General features: G+C 52.5%; 1 protein-coding gene and 1 long non-coding RNA gene across 4 annotated transcripts in view; one reads left to right on the top strand and one right to left on the bottom strand.

The window, feature by feature from the left end:
* Window positions 1-10497: 10497 nt before the first annotated feature.
* Window positions 10498-11543, bottom strand: LOC132661682 (uncharacterized). Its single transcript, XR_009602355.3, has 2 exons — window positions 11333-11543; window positions 10498-11234 (listed from the first exon to the last, which is right to left on the bottom strand). It is a non-coding gene; the product is annotated as an uncharacterized LOC132661682 (long non-coding RNA).
* Window positions 11544-11935: 392 nt separating this feature from the next.
* The window catches only part of PRDM11 (PR/SET domain 11), an 89639-nt gene continuing 80409 nt past the window's right edge, over window positions 11936-21165 (top strand). For 2 of the 3 annotated variants that reach the window (XM_060606463.3, XM_060606465.3), the window contains exon 1: window positions 12039-12146. The gene's annotated coding sequence lies outside the window, so the exon portion shown is untranslated. Of the gene's footprint in view, window positions 12147-21165 lie in introns of all 3 variants that reach the window. The other variant, XM_060606459.3, reaches the window with a different exon arrangement.

Raw genomic sequence — 21165 nt, 5'->3', positions numbered from 1 at the left:
GTGAGTTCGAGCCCTGTGTCGGGCTCTGTGCTGACAGCTCAGAGCCTGGAGCCTGCTTCGGATTCTGTGTCTCCCTCTCTCTCTGCCCCTCCCCCGCTCTCTCTCAAAAATAAATAAACCTTAAAAAACATTTTAAAAATAAAAAAATAGAACGCTAGCAAGGAAAGCTGATGACAATGTGGGGGGATGAACGTCCACGTACTTTGCTGGAATAGTGATAAATCAATACAAAGTTTTGGAGGGAAAATTAAAGAAAAACCTTTTAAAAATACAATTTACCCAGTAATTTCATTCCTCGAAACTTATCCCTGGGACCAGACACACAGGTAGAGATGTGCACGAGGGCCGTATCACACCCTTGTTCACAATGTCAAGAAAATTGGACGACACCTGATGTCTCATGACATGTTGAATACCGTGCAGCTATTAAAAATCCTGTTACAGGGGCTCCTGGGTGGCTTAGTCAGTTGAGCCTTTGACTCTTGACTTCAGCTCGGGTCATGATCCCAGGGTCGTGGGATCGAGCCCCCGCGTGGGGCTCTGCACTGAGCATGAAGCCTGCTTGAGATTCTCTCTCCCCCTCTGCCCCTCCCCCCCGCTCACGCTTTCTCTCTGTCTCTCTCCCCCACCAAAAGTAAAAATAAAATATTGAAAAATCCTGTCACAGACCAGAAGTTACACGGACTTGTGAAGATGTTCCTGCTAAATGAAATGGTCGTTTGACTCTTGGCTTCTCAGCGAAGGTATCCTTTCCTCCAGCTGCCTTCCATCTGCTACATTGTGATCACAGATTTGCGACACTTTCTCGTTTCACCGGAGGCGGGTTTTGCGTGTTTTGTTTTTTCTACTTGTTTGAGGCTGATCTTCAAGGAAATCTCTTCAGCTCGCCTGAACGTGGCAGGCACCCATGAATCTTGGGAGGGACTGTCCTATTATCACCCAGTTATCATTTCAGGTAATATTTAGAATAAAGTCAAAAGTTTCCCCTTCTGTCTTCTGCCTCTCTCAGAAATGTCCCATTGAGATTTTTTTTTTAATGGGCTTTATTATTTTGAAAATCCTTTTATTTATTTATTTTTATTTTTTATTTTGGGGGGAAGGGGCAGAGAGAGAGGGCAAGAGAGAGACTAAGCAGGCTCCACACTGAGATCCTGACGGGGGGCTAGATCTCACAATCCTGAGATCACGAGCTGAAATCAAGAGTCAGACAGTCAAACCCCACTGAGCCCCCCAGGCACCCCATATTTTTAAAAAAATACCTTTGGGGCGCCTGGGTGGCTCAGTCAGTTAAGCGGCTGACTTCGGCTCAGGTCATGATCTCGCGGTCCGTGAGTTCGAGCCCCGCGTCGGGCTCTGTGCTGACAGCTCAGAGCCTGGAGCCTGCTTCCGATTCTGTGTCTCCCTCTCTCTCTGCCCCTTCCCCATTCATGCTCTGTCTCTCTCTGTCTCAAAAATAAATAAGTGTTAAAAAAAATTTTTAAAAAATAAAAATACTTTAAATTTGCAGAAAAATTGCAAAGGTATTACAGAGAGTTCCCGTATACCCCTCACCAAGTTTCCCACGTTATCAACATTAGTATGATACATTGGTTACAGTTAATGGACCAATGTTGATACACCGTTATTAACTGAAGTCAGTAGTTTATTCAGATTCCCTTAGTTTTCACCTAAAGATGTTTCCGCTGTGGGATCCCATCCAGGATGTGACCGGGATGTTCAGTCATCATGCCTCCTTGGCTCCTCTTGGCTTTGCCAGTGTCTCTGACTTTCCTTCTTTTTGATGACCTCAACTTTGAGGAGTATTGGTCAGGTATTTTGCACAATGCCCTTCTATGGTGGTTTACCTGATGTTTCTCTCATGGCTGGATGGGGGTCATGGGTCTGGGGGAGAAAGCCATTGGGAGTTTGATGGGATGCCATTACATTTACAGGACGATTCGAGGAGAATTGACATTTCCACACACCGAGGGTTCCTTCAGGGATGGGATCCATTTCTCCATCATGCTCAAGTCTTCTTTTACGATCCTCAGTGAAGTTTTATAGTTTGTGTCTTGTGGACCTAACATATTTCTTGTTAGGTTTATTTCAAGGTATTTTATAGCTTTTGTGGCTATTGTGAGTAGGAGATTTTCAATTACATTTGTTTCTCAATTGTCCTTGCTGGTTTATCAGAAAGCCATTGGTTTTTGTAAATTTATATTCTGACTAGCTACCCTCTTAAATTCACACGTAGTTTATGATCGTTCTGATTGAGTCTCATCATTTTTTGATAGATAAGAATATCGTATGCAAATAATTATGTTGCCTCTTTCTTTTAAACATGTACGCCTCTTAGTTAATTTTCTTATCACATTCGTCAGAAGCTTCAAAGCAATGGCGATTAGGATTTGAGACAGCAGGCATCTTTGGGATTTTACTGACGCCAGCCTTTCACTTGGTTTTATGAGGTTTCCTGTGGGTTTCTGATAATCTCTTAACATTTCGGAAATGTCCTATTCCTATTTTAGTAGGAGTTAATATTAGGAATGAAAAGTGCACTTTATCAATGCCTTTCTTTTGGTATGTGAGAATTAGCACCTTTTTTTTTTTTTTAAACATTATCTTCTTAGTACAATAATTATTGCTCTGTTTTGTTTCCCTTCATGGTGCCAATTTGCAATTTGCTTCCTGGTCCGGACACCCTCAAGGGAACTTCTCTGCCAGCCTCCGCCCTCTGCGGCTGGGATGAATCTCACCTAAGACTCCTAACCCCTCTGGCCACCTCAGAACAGTGGCAATCAAACAGTGACCCACCTACACAATTGCTAACAAAACCCACATCTACTGCTGATGGTGAGGGCCCAATGGGGGCGGGGGGGGGGGGGGGAGATGCATGAGAAAGAAGAAAGCCAGTCTGCCCACCCAGAACCTCAGGAAAGGCACAGGGATAGGAGGGACCAGGTCTCTCAGAAGGTTGAGGTAAAGCCTGTGGCTGAGAATACAGGAATCTTTTTTTAAAACCCATGCGAGAAGCAGTGAGACTTCCAGACAGCCCATCCCAACCCCACCCCTGGCCATCAAGGAGTTGTCCCTATCTTGTACCTGCAGACCACTAGAGATATCTTTTCTAGAGAACACAGAGAATCTTCTGACTTGATTTCACCAGGTGTTGAAGAGGGTGAGAAAGGGTTGAATTAAAACTAGATGCTGGGGCACCTGGGTGGCTCGGTTAAGCATCCAACTCTTGATTTTGGCTCAGGTCACGATCTCACGAGCCCCAAGTTGGGCTCTGTGCTGACAGTCCAGAGGCTGCTTGGGAGTCTCTCCCTTTCTTTCTCTCTGCCCCTCCCTTGTTTGTGAGTGTGTACTCTCTCTCTCTCTCTTTCTCTCTCTCTCTCTTTTTCTCTCTCTCTCTCTCAAAATAAACAAGCAAAAAAACAGATGCTTAAGCAGAAGTCGGAAATCTGCAGTTTCCTCCCCACTGAAGTCCAAAATTAGAGGTCCTTCTGACCTGGCATCAGTTTGAAGTCACTGAGGACTAGACTTAGTACCCTGACCCCCTCACCACCCCCCACATACACAGAGGATAGAGTGGAGGATCACTGATTGTCAAAGAAGGAAAACCCTGCACCACACAGAGGAATCAGCCCACTGTAGCCTCCAGTAAGCCCTGTCTACAAATCCCACCCACTCGGGCGCACAGAGCCCATTTAGTGCCCCACTCTCAAAAAGGAAAAGGCAGCCAAGGATCACTGGACATTGGAAGAAAACCCCAACATGAAAAAGGACCCAATACATAGTGGGGGAAAGAACTTGAAGGGAGCAAATAAAACAGAGGATGGTGGGGGTGGGGAGCAATATTCCTAGAGAAGACAAAACATTGCATCCGTTAAAAATAAAGGAAGTTCTAAGAAACAGAGAGCAAGAAGGCTTGTTTCTTGATAACGATTTAAAATACGGGAATTGAAAAAAAATTTTAAGAGTCTCTATGTTGAAAGATAAGGTCACGGAAATCTCCCAGAAAGTACAATAAAAAGGCAGAAATCTTGGGATATTGATGAAATGTTACTCAACACTAAAAATTAACAAACTGCTTCTGGTTCAAGCAACAACATGAATGAGTATTGTAAAAAAAAATACAACAAGGGGCGCCTGAGTGGCTCAGTCAGTAAAGCCTCTCACTTCGGCTCAGGTCATGATCTCAGGGTTCGTGAGTTCGAGCCCCACATCGTGCTCTTTGCTGACAGCTCAGAGCCTGGAGCCTGCTTCAGATTCTGTTTCCCTCTCTTTCTGCCCCTCCCCCACTTGTGCTCTGTCTCTCTCAAAAATAAAGAAACATTAAAAAAAAAAGTTTAATAAAAAAATACAACAAAATGGAAACCAAAAGCCAAAATAACAAGACTATGTGACAGAAGCCATAGGCATCCCACGGAGCCTATAGTATTCACTGTCTGAGTTTTCAGAATGTTTGCTGAGCACCGCTAGTGGGAAAAAATGTCTCCAGGGAAAAAACAAACGCTCTCGTGTATAATCTAACAGGTTTGAGGATATTGAAAATTATAATGAAAGCCATTCTACTATGTTGGAGGGTATATAAAATCTCAGCTGTAAAAAAAATAAGTAAGTGAAAAAAGATGAGTCTATTATGAACTCTAGGAAAAACAAAAAGCTGTAAAATAAAGGAAATTTAATTATAGTGTGTCTTTGGCTCAGCAGTTCACAATATTCGTGTGGTCATTATAATGAAAACACTGAGGAAGAACACAATCCAACATTGAGATCTGACCACATTGAGCCTATGGTGGTGGTAAATTGGGGAGGGGGGCGGACATCAGGGAAAAGAAAGTGTAAATGAATTTAAGAGTCTCATCTACCGTGTCAGAAAAATCAACAGATAACATCTAAAACTGATTAATCAAAAGCTAGCAATATAAGCATACAATTTAGGAATGTAGAGGCAAATGCTAGCTGTACCAAAATAAATTCCAGATGGATCAAATATTTAAACAAAATATTAAAAGTAAATTAGAAGAAAATTGAGGACAATGTTTTTACAATTTTCTGAAGGAGGTCTTTCTAACCATGCCCACGAAGCCATAAATAAAGGGAAAACAGAAAACATTTGAATTTCCATATAGTAAAAGACATCATAAATAAGCTTACGAAAACCTTCTGAAGTGAGGAAATAAATTGCATTGTATATTTCAAAGGCTCTTGCTATCCTTAATACGTAAACTACATTTATAAATCAATAAAAAGACGCAAGGTTCCCAATTTAAAAGGCACAAAGGATACGATCAAGCACTTCACAAAAGAAGTACAAAAGATTCATAAGCACGGGAAAATATGCTCATCTTGCTCACAAAATCGTGTCACTTACAACAGCAATGAGCTATGTCACTTGCACATCAGACTATTGAAGATGAAGCACATTGGTGATGTTCAGTTTGCAAACACCTAGTCTAGTGATTCCCATGTTTCTTAACTTCATGGACTAGTAGACATTCCAGAAACTTGAGGCAACCAATTACCAACTGTTTGATAACTTTTTGTTTTGCCAAGTAAGGTCACTGGGGGGGAATAAACCCCCCCCCCCAAAACTGCCTGCATCGTTTACACGTGCTGTTACCAACAGTTGGTAAGGGAAAGAACATTTAAACACCAGAATAATAGAGAACCCATAATCTCAAATAGAAGATTCTTTAAGATGCATAGGTCTGGCTGTATGAAATAATCCTCACTGCTTCATGGTTTGTATCTTCTCCACAACCGGGGAGAAGTTCCTCTCTGACAGAGGTATCTCCGTGCATGGGCATATGAAAACTGGTCCTTCATTTTACAGATTGTGAGACTGAGGCTCTGAACAGATGTAGGACCCGACTCTAGTCCCCCCAGATGCCGAACCGCAGGAGGAGGACCAGAACCCACATCTCCTGGCTCCCCGCCCAGAGCTGTCTTCACGACAGGACCTGTGACCTGGCAACGTGGTTGCACTTTCCTAGAATCAAGCATATTCCCCTATGGTGGACACTTTGGAACTCATCAAACCTGAGATCTGACCTGGGGATAAATTATCTCCGCAAGAGGCCCTAGCTCACAGGGAGCTCTCTGTGTGCAATGGCAGCCCCTTTGTTGTGGGAGTGGCTCCATTTCTTCCCTCCCCACTTCCCCTCCCCACCCTCCCCACCAGCCGAAATCTGTCTCTATGTGGTTCCACCCAGCAGTCCTGAATCTGCTCCCGCATCTGCATGGGGTCCTGCTCGCTTAGGAATGTGTAGCATTCAGGAACCTTATCCCAGAGTTTGCAGGGACTGGAAAACAGCCTCTGTGATACCTCAGTCTCCATCCCGCCCCCCCCCCCCCCGCCTTTCTTATCCCTAATGAACAAAAAGAAAAAGACAACACTAGGAACATATTTCAACATTTCAATGATGATTGCTGCCAACACTCCCAACCCAATTTAGACATGAGGAGACAGAGACTCAGAGACTGAGAGAGAGACCTCTGTAGAAGCCACCTGTGCCAACACAGCACACAGTGAAGTCCCCCCGAGATGCAGGGGGTCACCCGGGTCCTCAGATCAATGTTTCCACCTTCTCTGCCTTCACCAGTCTGCCAAGGCCCTGCGCGTTATACACAACAGAAAACTGTTTCTTACAGCTCTTGAGGCTGGAAGTCCAAGATCAAGGCGCCGGCAGACTCAGGGTCTGGTGGGAACCCACTTTCTGGCTCAAAGAGGGCTGTCTTCTTTCTGTCTCGTCACAGGGCAGAAGGCCCAAGGGATCTCTCTGGAGCCTCGTGTGTAAGGGCGCTGATCCCATTCATGAGGGCCCCACCCTCAGGATCTAAGCTCCTCCCAAAGGCCCCAGCTCCTGATGTCATCACATTGGGGATCAGGTTTCAACATATGAATTCAGGAGGGGCGCACAGACATCTGGTCTACCGCACTGGAGAGGGAGTTTTGGTGTTTTCAGCTTCTCCGGCGGGTGCCGCGGGGGTCAGGCCCTGCCTCTCCCCAAGGTCAGAAGGTGGGAAGTTCCCCGGTCACCGGAAGGGAGGTCAGACGCTGGGCAGCCAGAAAAAAAAAGACAAGTGTGCACGTCACTCTCATCTCTAATGTGGGGATAATTAAACAAGATGGTTTCTGAACGTGCCGACCTACTCACCCGGCACTCGAGGTGATTGGTGAAACATGAATCAATTCCCCCCGTCTCCCAAGCTTGCAGCTTGCCAGTGATTTCTGCTACATTTCAAATAAGTCCAAACTGGGGGAAAGTGTGGCCCAGATCCCTGCACATCTGCCCCTCATCGCCTTCCCTTGCCCACCCCCCCCCCACCGCCCCGGCAAAGGCCCACTCTGGGCACATTGACCTTCTGCCACCTCAGCCAGGTCCTGTTTCGGGGCCCCTGCACCGGCAACTCTTGGTGGGTCTGTTTCCTGCCGTGCCTCAACGGGAGGAACTAACGGGGGCTACTCCGAGGGGGTTAGGTAGGGGCTGGTGGTCTGTGCTTCCTGGGGAGCTGGCAGGAGAGAGGCAAGCTGTATGTCAGTTGAGCAAAAAATAGCAATGATGATCTGACCCAGGGCATTAGGCCTTAGCCACCATCGGCAGCTGGGCGAGGAATCCCTCGGTCTTAAGCCATCCCTCCTTCCTTCCAAGAGAGGGATCCCTCAGCTGTTGGGCAAGTGAACAAGACAAGACCAGAAGGGGACCGTGCCTGGCTTAACACAAGGCCCAGAGAATCCGGGTTCCTTCAGAAACTCTTCCAAATGTGGACTCATTTTAAATATTTATTTCTTGCAGTTAACAAGGGGGGGACGGTCATCTTTAATAAAAGACAGATGAAACAAAGCTGAGTCCGTAGGATTAGAAGTGAGAAAGAGGGAATGAGGAGGAAGCAACTGCCAAAGCTGTTGGGAACGGGGGCGGGATTTGGCTCTGAGCTTCCTGGCAGCCTATGCAAAAAGGGAAACCTGATCAGTTATGGAGCTCTTCTTATTAGCAAGGGACATGCTTGCCAGTTCCCTGGGTGCAATGCTGTTGATTTTCTGTTCTTGTTTTTTCCAGGCACTAAATCTTGAATGAAATTTCTCACTTGAGGGTTTAGAAGGGATCATCAGTTGATGGCGTGAACAACATCCTTGTTTTATAGCAAATGTGGAAGTGAATGACTAGTGAGCCAGGAGGCATTTAGCTTGTATCATTGGATGTATATTTTGCTGTATCATTATTATTAGTGGGTAAGAAAGGCCTCAGATTAGCTTTTCTTTCCAGAGAGCTGAGCTTGGGTCACTTAGAGCCCTTATTGTCCTCACAGGGACCTGGAAGGGGCTCAGATCATTAGTACATTTTTTGCGGGGGGAGGTCTTAAAGTCCCCGACCCTACATTACAAAATTCTAGTCTCCTCGTTTTGTGTGATATGCCCAAGAGAGAAACTTGGGAAATATTTTACCTTAGGTTGAAAAGCTGCATTATGGGGGCGCCTGGGTGGCTCAGTCGGTTAAGCGGCCGACTTCGGCTCAGGTCATGATCTCGCGGTCCGTGAGTTCGAGCCCCGCGTCGGGCTCTGTGCTGACAGCTCAGAGCCTGGAGCCTGTTTCAGATTCTGTGTCTCCCTCTCTCTGACCCTCCCCCATTCATGCTCTGTCTTTCTCTGTCTCAAAAATAAATAAACGTTAAAAAAAAAAAAAAAGAAAGAAAGAAAAGCTGCATTATGGAGAAGGACAATGAACCAGAAGTGTCCAAGAGCGGAAGATATTGAGCAAGGGAGTCAGGCAGACCTGGGTTGGAATCTTGTGCCACCTCTAACTAGCTGTGTGGCCTCAGGCAAATTTCTTAACCTCTCTGAGCAGGGTTTCTTCTCTGTAAAAATGGTGATGATGATTTCTGCCTCGGATTGAGTCAAAATGGTAATGTCCCCAAAAGTGTGTGCAGCGTGTTGCGTTCATTTCCATCCCCTTTCCCCCCTCCCCTGCTAGTTTCAGGGAATTCAAGTGGAGTGCCCCCCCCACCCCACCCCCCCCACCTCCACTCACAGAGCTGAAGTGAGCTTATCTTCTGTGGCGATTACCTTCAGGCCCTCAAGTCACTTGCTGCCCACACTAACCCGGACCACCTGTGCCAGCCCCTGGTGGCCACGGGCTCCCTTTGGACATGGTTCCAGCCACTCTCCCAGCTTGGTTTCAGATTCCTCCCTGTGCCTTGGTCTTGATTATCGGCTATGCGGCCGCTTCCGAGGGCAGAACGTGAGACCCCCGCCCCGAACTCTTCACATCACGCAGGAGGACACTGGAGCCCGCACAGTCCCCCGCTCCAAGTCACACAGCGTGAGCTATGCCTCAGACCCGGGTCTCTGTCCCGTGGAGCATCTCTCTGCTCTCCGAGGGTGACAGCTGAGGTGCCAGCTCCCCAGCCCGCGGTGGGTGCCTGAGGACCCGGCCCCGCTCTGCAGGTGCAGCCCCCAGGCCCCCGGCGTTCCTCGCCAAGGGAAGCCGGACTGGGCCAAATGGGTGGGGAGATTCAAACAGAAAACCAGCACCGCAAGGAAAAATTCCCCCTTTGCCTCACTTACCAGCTCATTCATTCTCTTAAAAGACCGCTCTTTTGCTCTTCGGAGGCTGTGACCACACTCTCTCTTTATCCGCTTCGCCCACCCGCTCTCTCCTCCAGGCAAAGCTGACCACACGTCAGACACCCTGGGCACTTCAACACCTCTAGATCTCTGCTCGAGCTGTTGGCCTTCCTGAAATGCCATCTTACCACTGCTGAAAATTCCAGCCTCCGCAAGGCCCCCCCTCTGACATCATTTCCTCGGTGTGCCTTGCTCCTTGAAGGCAGCGAATGTTCCTTCCTCAGTGCCCTTCCCCTGCCTAGCCGCTTGGCCCCCAGCATAAAGCTTAGGGAAGCTGGGCGTGCATTCATTACTGAATTATTTCCAGTTAGCTGTGAGTGCCTCCGTGGAGGCCAGATGGAGACGTCCTTGAAGGATCCCGTTTGACTAATCTTGATACTTCCCTGTACCCCACACTCTGCCTGGCGTGGACCAGATAGACACTCTGGGAACTTTTATCGTTGTATTGGATGCCATATAATTATGGCATTAGCTACTGTTACTGTGACCAGCCTGGCGATGGGCCCCTTTATTTTTTTTTTAACGTTTATTTATTTTTGAGACAGAGAGAGACAGAGCATGAACGGGAGAGGGCCAGAGAGAGAGGGAGACACAGAATTGGAAGCAGTCTCCAGGCTCTGAGCCATCAGCCCAGAGCCGACGCGGGGCTCGAACTCACGGACCGCGAGATCATGACCTGAGCTGAAGTCGGACGCTTAACCGACTGAGCCACCCAGGCGCCCCGCGGCGATGGGCCCCTTTAAATACAACTCTCATGGCCCCTCACGCAGAGCTGGCAGGACACGTGGGTTATTTAGTGTGCCTCACTTTGCAGATGAGGAAACTGAGGCTCAGAGAGGGAAAGTCACTTACTCAAGATCACACAGCTAGAAACAGACATTGGCTCCGAAGAAGCTGCGTTTTTGATGTCAAAGGGGAAAAGATGATGTGGTACATGAAGTTTTTTTGCCCTTCACACCCCCCCCCCCCCAACATCCAGACTCCAAGAGCCATCAGCATGTCCTGGGACCTGACCATGGACGCCCATCTCCCAGCCAGGCTCCCCGCCAACAGCGAGGTCGACAAGGAACTTCATTCCCTTGGGAGGACGAATCCCTAGGGTAGTACCCACCAGAGGCTGCCTGTTCCAGCTCTTGCCGGCTCAGATGGACTTTTGGGGGGGGGAGGGATGGGGCGCCCCTCAGTGGGCAGTGCCCCACCTAGGCACCTTGGTGGGATCGAATCCCTCCAGGCAACTTCTGAGTGAGGGTTATGGCTCACGTTTAGAGCCAGCGCAGCACAGCCTCCCCTGGCAGGAGACCTTGCAGTTCAGCCTCAAGCCTCGCAGACAATGCCAAGAGAAAGGGGTTATTTTGGGAATGGTTGCCCTGGTTACGCCACACCGCGGTGTCCTCTGCCCCATCACAACCCCTCCGGGTCTTCTGGGCGCTGAAGGAAGCCTTTCAGACTTTTACACACTTTGTCTTTACGAAAATTCCGCCCCATCTTTTCTTGGCTACTTTGTGACATTGAATCCCATTCACAGACGGAGAAACTGAGGAACCGAGCAAGTGAGCGAGGCGTAAACATCCTTTCCAGGTCGGCCAGGGACCAGCCTGTCCGATTCTCTGAATCTCGAACCCTGTGACAAATTTCGATTTGAACATGTGCGATTCCCGACCTAAAACCGCAGCCCACCATAAACAGTTAACATTTCAAGCGAACCCCCAAATCCCTTACCCTCAGCTTGTAGCTGGTCTCCTGTGTTTTACGACTTTAGTTTGTATCTCCAAACTGCTGGGCATTCAAAGGGTTAAAAGGGACCAGGAGGGGGCCTGCTGCGCGCGGCTGGCGGGGCCTCGAATGGGTTAAAAATATAAACGCATTAATTCCCCCTGACTATTTGGATCAAAACGGGCAGCCAAGGGGCCAGGAGAGCTAGGGAGCACACCCCCCCCCCCCAACCCCCGCCACTGAATGCCTTTTTAAAATTCTAGAACTTTTAATTCCGACCAAAAAAAAAAAAAAAGTGTCCCAGTTCGAAAGTTCTCTTCACCTTTTCTTTTTCATTTCATTTCTTTTTTTTTTTTTTTTTTTTCTCGATTTCTCCGCGGGCTGGGTTATAAAACTCGCCCTCTCCTTTTGGGTTCGAGGAGCTGGGTTCCCCCCTCCGAGCAGCGCGCGGGGCGGGGGCCGAAGGGGCCCCGGGAGTTTTCTCCGGGGCCGGGTTGGGACTCGGCTGGTGAGTCCCGGCTCCGGCCCCTGAATTGGGGGGTCCGCGTCTGCCCCAAACGCCGCTTTCTTCCGTTTTCCATGTCATTTCCTGTACTAATAAGATGGTGGTCAAAGCAGGGGAGGAGAGCAGCAGCGAGTCGCCGCCGCCGCCGCGCCGAGGCTGGCGCTGAAACTTTGCCTCGCCGGGGACCAGCGCGCCCGCAGCGCGGCCGCTCCCGCCGCGGGGGCCGCCAGCCGGGGCCGCGCCGCCTCCGCCGAGCCGCCCGCCGGGCCGCCCGCGCCGCCCGGGCCCCGCGGCTGCCGCAGCATTCCCGGGAAGGTGAGTCAGCCCCGGTAGCCAATGTGGCCATTGAAAATGGCTTCGGAAAGCGCTCGGCAGTTTGCCAGCGAGCGCGGGGGCCGCCGGTGCAGGGGCTGCGAGCGGCTGCGGGGGGCGCGGGCGGCCGGGGGCCCGCGCGGGAGGAGCGGGGGGCCCGGGCGGCGCGGGCGCGGGCCGGAGGGGGGGCGGCTCGTCCCGGCCCCGAGGTGGGTTAACCCTCGGCAGGTAGCTGCCGCCGCCGCCGCCGCCGCCGCTGCTGCTGCGGGATTCGGGGGCCGCCCCTCCGCCTCCTTCCTCCCCGCTCGCTCCTCGCTCGCTCGCCTTGTTACAATGTAGCCTTTTCTCTGCGCCGACGTTCCGCCCGCTGACGGACGTGGCCGCCGACCAATGGGAGCGGCCGCCCGGGCCGAGCGTTCGGAATGAGAACGCGGTGACACGGGCGGGGCGGGGCGCGGAATGCTGGAGGGCTCGGTGCGGCCGCTGGCCTAGTTCTCGGGGGCACTTTCGGCTCGGCGCCTGGGGCAGATGTTGGGGGGCTCGGGCCCGTCGGGAGGCGGTGGGGCCTCTTCCCAAGCAGCCCGCGACTTCCCGCTAAATGTGGCCGAGCCGGAGGCCGTTTCTTTAATACGTTTGAAATCTTGGTTGCGGTGTAGACTCTTCGGGAAATCTCTCTGGAGTGTAGCCTCCTCCATCCCCCCACTAGCAGTCCCCAAGGTGCTCGCACACGCGGAAACTGCAGAAACTTAGCGGGCCGATGACCTTTCTCCGGTCAAGGCCAGCATGCCCTAGGCAAGTCGCTGCAAGGAGAATGCACATTTCTTGAACGCTGGGCGACGCCGGTTGAAAAGTTGCTTCTGTCTCGAACTGGGTTGGGCAATAGAGGCTTGACCCCCGGGATGGGCCGGGACTTAGGAGAGAAAAATGTTAAATCTCTCTTCTTAGACGTTTGCTTCATGTGGAGAAAGGCCGTGGTATATAATTTAGGGTGGCTGAAAGGAAGCACGCCCAGCCCTTTGTGCGCGGGGACAGGAGGCAATAATGAGAGATTGCTCTTGATGGCTGGAAACCCTATAAACTTAGGGGTTTTTGTCTGGACTGGGGCAAACGAATTTTCCGTGGAGCTTGATGCCTGTGGCACTCAAGCTTCCTTTGTCCACAGTACCCCTTGAGAGGCATTGGGAGTGTGGGGTGCGTGGCCAGGAAGCTGGGCAAGCGGGGCATGGTCTTCACCCACCAGCTCTCCCGGAGGTGCACGCAGGGTGCTGTGTGGGCACAAGTCTGAACACCTTCTGGGAAGAGCCCGAGGTGGCTGCTTGAGTTTAATGAAAAGGGGTTTCTCTGTTGGAGTCCTTCCCCCTCCGCCGCATAACTCGCGTGACTTTGAATTTGGCACAGTTACCTTTGGCCTCTCTGAACCCTGCTTGTCCATCCCTAAAATGGGGCCAACAGAGCCTGTCTGGCAAGGCAGTTGTGAGATTAAAGCCGATAGAGATAAGATGCCTCGTCTACGCCCCGCTCCTGATTTCAGAAGCGTTGTTCTCTCTTGGGGATTACTGCTAAACGAACATGCTATCCCGGGGAATATCAGCATGACCTGGCAGGCCCCACCCAGAACCACGAAGTTCCAAACTGAAAGAGCCTCCAAGGAGCCGCTGGGGCAGGGTCTCGTTCTCTTCTCTAATGACATTCTCAAGGATGAGGGGCTCCCCTCTCTTGTCCCAGGAGCCCTTGATCCACCATCACAACCATCCCTTATATACTCTACCGGCACGAGTTACGGTTCTGTCTTCTAGGTCCCTTATATTGATGCGTTTCATGAATTTATTCTCCTTGGGGTCAAGTAAGACTTGTATCATCTGAATCTTTCCTCGCCCGGATGGGGATGGGGAGGCAAGGTTTTCGCGGTTCTAGGTCACTGGCGAGTATGAAGGAGGTAAAGACCCCTGGACTACGAGTCAGGAGTCGTACTTGTTTATTCAGCTGCCTCCTTGGCCTGTCTTCTTGGCTATGTCACAGTCATGACCAACACATGGTATCCAAGGCTGTCCCTTAATCTGCTCCCTAGGCCTCCCCGAGGGCTCTGATCTTGGCCAAAGCTGCCACCTTCTTGCCAGTCCTTAAGGCAGAAACGCTGGTGTCTCCGTTCCCTCATCCCAGTCCACATCCTTCCCCAGGTCTAGAGAACTTGAGCCTGTAGAGTGTATCCATCCACCTCTCTCCATCTCTCCTCCTCTCCAGCATCCTAGTCTCTCCCCAGGACAACGTTCAGAGCCTCCTAACTGTCCACCTGCAACCTTCCTCCCATGCCAGACTCCACGGTGCAGTCAGTCAGATCTGTTCCAAAAAAGATCGCATCAGGCCTCCCATTTCTCGCTTAACACAGTGAAAAGCCTTGTCAGTGCTTCTGGGGTAAAGAACCAAATTGTCACCACGACCTGAAAGCCCTGGAGTGATCTGGCCTCTGCCCTCTCCTTGGCCCCATCTCCTACCCTCTCCTGGATCTCGCTGCGCTCCGTGTGTTGTTTTCTCCTGCGCGTGCTTGGCCCTCCTCCGGAATCCGAACGGTTGAGATCCGACGAATGAGTTAAGGCTGGCAAAGGGCAAGATGGAGAGGGAGGGTGTCTGGTGGTCCTCATTAACAGTCCCCTACAGCTCCCAGTTCACCCGGGCACACGGTAGGACGGAGTCTAGGCCCCCTCGTGTTTGGGTGGGGCCGTGTGGCTGGCCAGTGAGTGGTGAACTAAAGTGGCACAGGTCGCATTGGGCCAAAGCATTGAGTGGCTGGCACAAGCCCGTCCAGAGTGCCCTTTTCCTGTGGCAACTAGCAGTAGGTGGGATGGTGGCTGCTTTTGCTTTTGCTTGTGTCACTATGTGGGATGGAGCCCCAAGACCTTTGTTGTCTTAAACCACTGAGATTGGGGGGGGGGGGTTGTTTGTTCCTACAGCATAACCTGGCCTGACCTGACCGATACAGGGACTAGAGGAGCACTCCAGGCAGAGATGGGTAGACACACGCAGACTCGGGGAGGCTCATCCTTAGCAGCCGGGGCGACCCTGTTGACAAACAAATCTGAGGCCATCAATCCCTGCCTGAAAAACCCTTCGGGGACTCCCACTGCTGTTAGGAGAAAGATAGAAATCCTTTTGCTGCCCTCCAGACCCTATGGGGACACCATTTTGCATCCCTCCATCTGCCGTGTTCCACCTGACATGACACTTGCCTCATGTTGTCCCCTCTGCCCTGTCCCCTCCGTCCCCTCATATTGTGCATTGCACTCCCCCTGCTTAGGCTTCCTCATCCTTCAGCTTCCGCATCACCTCTTCAGGGAAGCCCTCCCTGATTAGGTCGAATCCCCCATTACAACCTCTCATGGCCCCATGTACCTCCCCTTTGCTGCATTGCCGGGTAGCAATTTTTACATTTGTGGGTGTGGTTATTGATTGTGGTCTCCCCCTTTCGTCAGACCACCGGGAGCTCTGTGGGGGGCGGTGCCTGGGTTGGCTTGTGTGTCTGTGCGTGTGTGTGTGTGTGTGTGTGTGTGTGTGTGTGTGCACGCGCCTCTGTATTTCCAGTGTCTGCCCGCAAGAGCTGCTCGATAGATACCTTCTGAAGGATCCCCGAGCACTGACGGCAGGCTCACTATATGCTGGAGGTGAAGGACAGGATGAGTGAACGCTGCCTCCCGGGCGTAAGGGCAGGTGGGTGCAGCCGGAGGGAGGTGTCAGCCATGACCGGCCTGTAGAATACAGAAACTAAGCTCCCCGTTCTTACAGGAATAAATGCCGCAGAAGGGCTGTGTTTCTGGGATGTTTGAGAGGCGATTCCAGGAGGGCAAGAGGGTGAGATGTTTGCAAACCCTTGCTGATCTGCTGAGCGAGAGAGTATATGATTCAGCGAAGGGGCCACAGAGTAGGAGAACCAGGGATGATGGAGATAATGACGAAGGCAGCAAATGTTTTTTGAGGGCTCATGGCGTGCCAGGTATGGTCCTAAGCACGTCGCCATGCGGAAAACAACTCCACAGGGTGCGTGCTGTTATTTCCATTTCACAGATGGGTAAATTGAGGCCCCAGAAGGTGAAGTAAAGGATCCAGGGTTACACGGTAGCATGGCCTGGATTGGGACCCTGGCATTCTGATGCCGCCTCCCTAGGGATGCCCTCTTAGAATGAAGGCAGAGAACCCCAGACCCCCCCCAAGGAGAAGCCCCTTTAGAAGCGTCACACAGGGTTAGAAAACCCTTATTGGGGGGTAAGTTTCCAGGAGGAAACACCCACCTAATATTGGGGTTTGTGCAAGCGGGTTTCTGGCTCAGAACCGCTTGGTGGCCTTGGTACCCAAGGCTGGTCTAGAACCATCTGGTGCATCTCCACCCCGGCTGGGGCCTAAGAGTCTTTGGAGGCCCCAGAGCCCCATGGTCTCAGAGTGGGGCCTGCAGCTGGCCCAGGGGCTGCGCCGGAAAAATAAGCCGTGCAGAAAGAAAAAAAACAATGAAGAAAAAAAGAAAAATGTGCTGTTATTTTTAAAAAGCCTGTTTCCTATTGCAGATTTGTATCTGCGCTGGAAAGTCCAATGTTCACACAGTGCAGCCACCCTCGTGCTGATGTCTCTGGCTGAGGCTCTGGAAGAGGGGAGGCCCGGGGCATCCCTCAGTCCTTCCTTCATTCATCAGGCGGTCGGGACACTTGTGCCGTCCCTGTGCCAGGCACCGTGCTGGGCTGGGGGGTGAGGTGTGGGAGCCCAGTCTTGGCCCCTGCAGACCTCACAGACCAGTGCGAGAGGTGAGCGATTCACCAAGCAGTTACAGGTTCTAGCAGAAGGGTGCGAGGCACGGACTCTAAGTCAAGGAAAGCTTCCCTGAGGAGGAGGCAGGCTTTGAGCTGCGTTTTGAAAGACGAGGAGGATTTGGGCAGCAAAGAGGCATTCTAGTATGGGGTGTGGCTTCTGCAAAGGCGTGGGCCCACAGAAGGGCTCCGGTAGTGGTAGTTCGCTTGGCTGGAAACTATGTATAAGGGAGGAGGTGGAGAGAGATGAGGCTGGAAAGGGAATAATAGTAATAATAATATGAGTAACACACCAGCCCCGATCCTGCCTCAGGGCCTTTGCATTGGTTGTTCCTGCTCCCTAGAGCACTCCTATCTGTTATCTCCAGGGCCAGCCCCTTCACCTCCGGCAGGATTTGCTCAGATAGCACCTTCTCATGGGCACCTTCCTGTCTTAAATTCCCTACCCCCTGGTCCCTCCACGTCCCGGCCTTTTTTCTTAGTGTGGAGCATATGGAACGAGCCCTGTGTGGGCCTTACTTATCTTGGTTTTGGCCGTCTTTTAGCTCTAATGCCAGTTCCCAGAGAGCTGGGATTCTCGTCAGCTTTGCTCTTTGCTGTATGAACAGTGCATAGCACGTAGTAGGGCCTCAGATGTCTGTAAAATGAGGGAATGAGTTGAGCACTTACTCTGTGCAAAGTGCTTTACGTGCATTTTCTCACGTAATCTTCCCAGCAGCACCCTGATATTGGTACGATTATCTTCCCATTCTTTAGGGGAAATGGAAAACCCAGGCTCCGAGAGGTGGAGTAGCTTGCCCAAGGCCTCCTGGCCAGGATTCCCATTGAGGCCATCAGGCTCCCGAGCCCTCCCGCCCTAACCCCCCGATGCTTTGCCCCAGCCTGTAAAAGGCTGTAAAAGGTCGACGCTGCTGAGCTGAGGCGTTTACCTTCTGTCTGTGGGGCCCCAGGGAGGAGGCAGCCGACCCGGAGATCAGATCCAGGTCCCAGATTGCTGCAGCAGGTTGGGTGTGAGGTTGGAGGCGGGGAGGCCAATTAGGAGGCTGTGGCAGTCATCGCGGCAAGCGGGGATAAGGACGAGGGCCTGGGGGTGGCCATCCCAAGGTGGAAGGTGGGCTGGCGGGGACTTGACCCTCCACACTGGGGCTCGGAGTGAGTGGGATGGGGCACAGTTCTGTTTCTGGGTAGCTAGGACACCCCTAGTTAGGACCCGGCAAGTTGGGCTGGCCTCCTGGCAGGGAGGGGGGCACCGAGAGGGAGCCAGGGGAGCTGGTCGGGGGCACAGTGCTGGGCCACGGGAAGGGACATGAGCCTCGGGTTCAGTCCTGCTTCTGCCCCAGGGAGACCTGGGTGAGGGGCTGCTGCTGTTGTGGTTGTGTTTCCTCATCAGCAAAGTGGGATGATGATAGTGCCGGGCTCAGGGAGGCTCTAGAAAAAGAAGCACGGGGCACCTGTGCGTGGCATAAGGCCAGCTTGGGGGTCGCCACCTCGGGTGTGAGGTCATGACCGCAGGGAGGCATGCCTGGGATGCAGAAATAATCGTGTGCCCCTTGCTGGGGACACCAGGGCCTGGTTATGAGAGGCTAAGCGTGGCATGGGGGCCTCCTGCTTAAAATTGACCTGACTGCGTTTTCAGACACCCATCCCACCCCATCCCGCCCACGGGCTTGTGTTCAAGGCCTGCCATGTCTTGGCCTCAGTTTCCCTTTCTGTTAATGGAGACATTAGTGGGGCGCCTGGGTGGCTCCGTCGGTTGAGCGTCCGACTTCGGCTCAGGTCGCGATCTCACAGTTCGTGAGTTCGAGCCCCCCGTCGGGCTCTGGGCTGACGGCTCGGAGCCTGGAGCCTGCTTCGGATTCTGTGTCTCCCTCTCCCTCTGCCCCTCCCCCGCTCATGCTCTGTCTCTCTCTGTCTCAAAAATAAAGAAACTTAAAAAAAAAAAATTAAATGGAGACATTGGTATCAGTCCCGTGCTACGTTCTCTGGAAGAAAACTTTTTCCTCTGTTTTCTCATGACCAAATTTAAGAGGAACACATATGATGCCCCACGAGGTTGCTTCTACATCCATTTATGGATGGGGGAAGCTCAGTCAAGTTCAGGGGGGTTAAGTGACTCGCTCCAGGTCACACAGCTATAATCTAATCTTTCCAATTACCTCAGGAAACCCACATTTATAAAGGAAGCCTCAGGGGTCACCTGCCTGTGTTACATAATAATTCCCTGCAGGTCTCCTGGGTGCTTTAAATGTGGGGTTTATTTATAAGCTCTTGGTTTACACAGCTGGTTTCAGGACCCTCTCCCCACCTGGGAACCTCATGAGTGAGAACTCGCAGGCATATCTGGACAGGCCAAGAACCTCCACGAAGAAATGACGCTGGGCGAGGGGAGAAGGGAGGAGGACAGGAGGGCTGCTGGCTGTCCTGCTCCCCGGTATCGGCCTCAGATCCCGGCTGGGTGCCGAGGGGTAGGGACCCTGTGTGCAAAGGCACACCTGGGCCTCTGGAGCCTTCAGTGGCTTCTAGGGCTTTCTCCTCCACCCTTCTCTCTGACCTACCCAACCCGACCCGTAAGGCCAGCGGGGACGCTTCCCAACTTCGCCTTCTTCCAGATCCCTTGTGAATACCCCAGCTCTCGTGACCCCCATTTGGGAGCTGAGAAAATAGAGCCTCGTAGCGGGAGAGCGGTGTGCTGGAGCTCACACTGTTTAGGGTGCGACCAAGCTCAACCCCAAATCCTGCCATCATCAGAGCAGGGTGGGCCTTTGGCCCAGTCTCTGCGCCCTGCTCTCCCAAAGGAGAGGCTGTCAGGTCCTGCTTGACTACCTGCTGTGGCAGCGGCTCACCCCTTCCTGAGGGGACACGGGGTGGGGGGGGGGCAGCGGCCCCTGGGAATGTGTGTCCGCGAAGGAGCTGGGGTGGGGAGGGCCAACGGGGCTTCTCCTGGGCTAATGGCGGGGTTGGGGGCCCGAGTAGGACCAGGAGAGGAGACGAGCAGCTTGACCTGGGCACTGAGCTGGGCTGCTATGGACGTCACCAAGCAAGTAAATATGGAACCACCCCCACAGTGTCAGCTTTCCCAGAGTGGCTTCTCCCACTATCTGTCACTTTCCCCAAGGGAAAGGGGTGAAGACTGGGAAGGGCTCCTGCTGTCCGATGCTCGGGGGATAGAGATGGACGGCCTGGGAGGCTCTGGGGCTGCTGAGGGCCATGGGGAGTGGCCCACTGGACCCTCCCCCCGAGCAGGGAGTGAGCCTCTCGTGAGGGCAGCTGACTGGGACCCGGCCCAGGTGGACTCAGCATTGTCATGGCCCAAGGTACGGGGAAGTTGGGCTCTGGTGGGCGGAGGTAGGGGGAGGTGGGAGGAGGCAGGGGGAGGTGCGGGGAGGCATTTGCAAGCTGGGGCCCCGTCCCTGACCTCTCCGCAGCCGGGCCATTCATTGCCCAACCCAACAGGGCAGCATTTTCCCAGGGTGGTGCAAGGCACCTCTCCAGACAGCTGCACCCTAGAGAAAAGGCCAGAGCAGCCAGAGTGGCTCGTGTTTAGAGAGGAGGTGAAGAGGCCAGAGGCTCAAGGTGTCCCAGGGACGGGAGGGGGAGCAGTGTCCTTAGACTGCGGGAGGGGAGGCCAGAGGGGTGAAATCTTCAAAGGAAATCCGCCAACTTAGCATCCAGGGGAAGAATTTACCCCCCAGAAAGGGCCTGGGGTCTTGGGTGGAGGAAACGCAGAAAGGGAGGAACCAGGGCCAAGTTTCAGGCTGGGTGATCCCGGGGCCTCTGTAAACACCAGCAATAGCCAAACTTGAACGAAGCCTGTTAAGTGTGGCCGGGCCCTTCCTGAAGCAGTGTGCCGCCTGATCATGCCGGTGTTATTAGCCGCCACTAACAGAGAAGAAAGTGAGGCCCCGAGACGTGAAGCGACTTACCCAAGGCCCCACAGCTGTGAGAGGCAGAGCTAGGACTTGAACCCAGGTCTGTCTGATTCCGGAGGCTGAGCTCTTCTCTACTGCGTGGGGCTGCGTCGCTGTTACTCCACGGGAACTGCTCTTGGCGGCTGTGCTGGGAAGGAGGGTCGGCTGGAAAACTTGCCGGGCCCAAGCACCTGCCCCTGTGATGCTGGGTCGTCCTGAGAAAGTACAGCGTCGACCAGGCCGCTCATCCTCTCTGTGCCTCTGTGTGCTCGTCTGAGAAATGGGGCCGCATAGCACGGGTGCTGCCCATGTTACAGGGTTGTTGGG

The sequence above is a fragment of the Panthera onca genome, chromosome D1, assembly GCF_046562875.1.
Source record: "Panthera onca isolate mPanOnc1 chromosome D1, mPanOnc1 haplotype 2, whole genome shotgun sequence".
NCBI classification, from domain to species: Eukaryota; Metazoa; Chordata; class Mammalia; order Carnivora; family Felidae; genus Panthera; species Panthera onca.
This window is presented reverse-complemented; position numbering and strand designations above follow the sequence as displayed.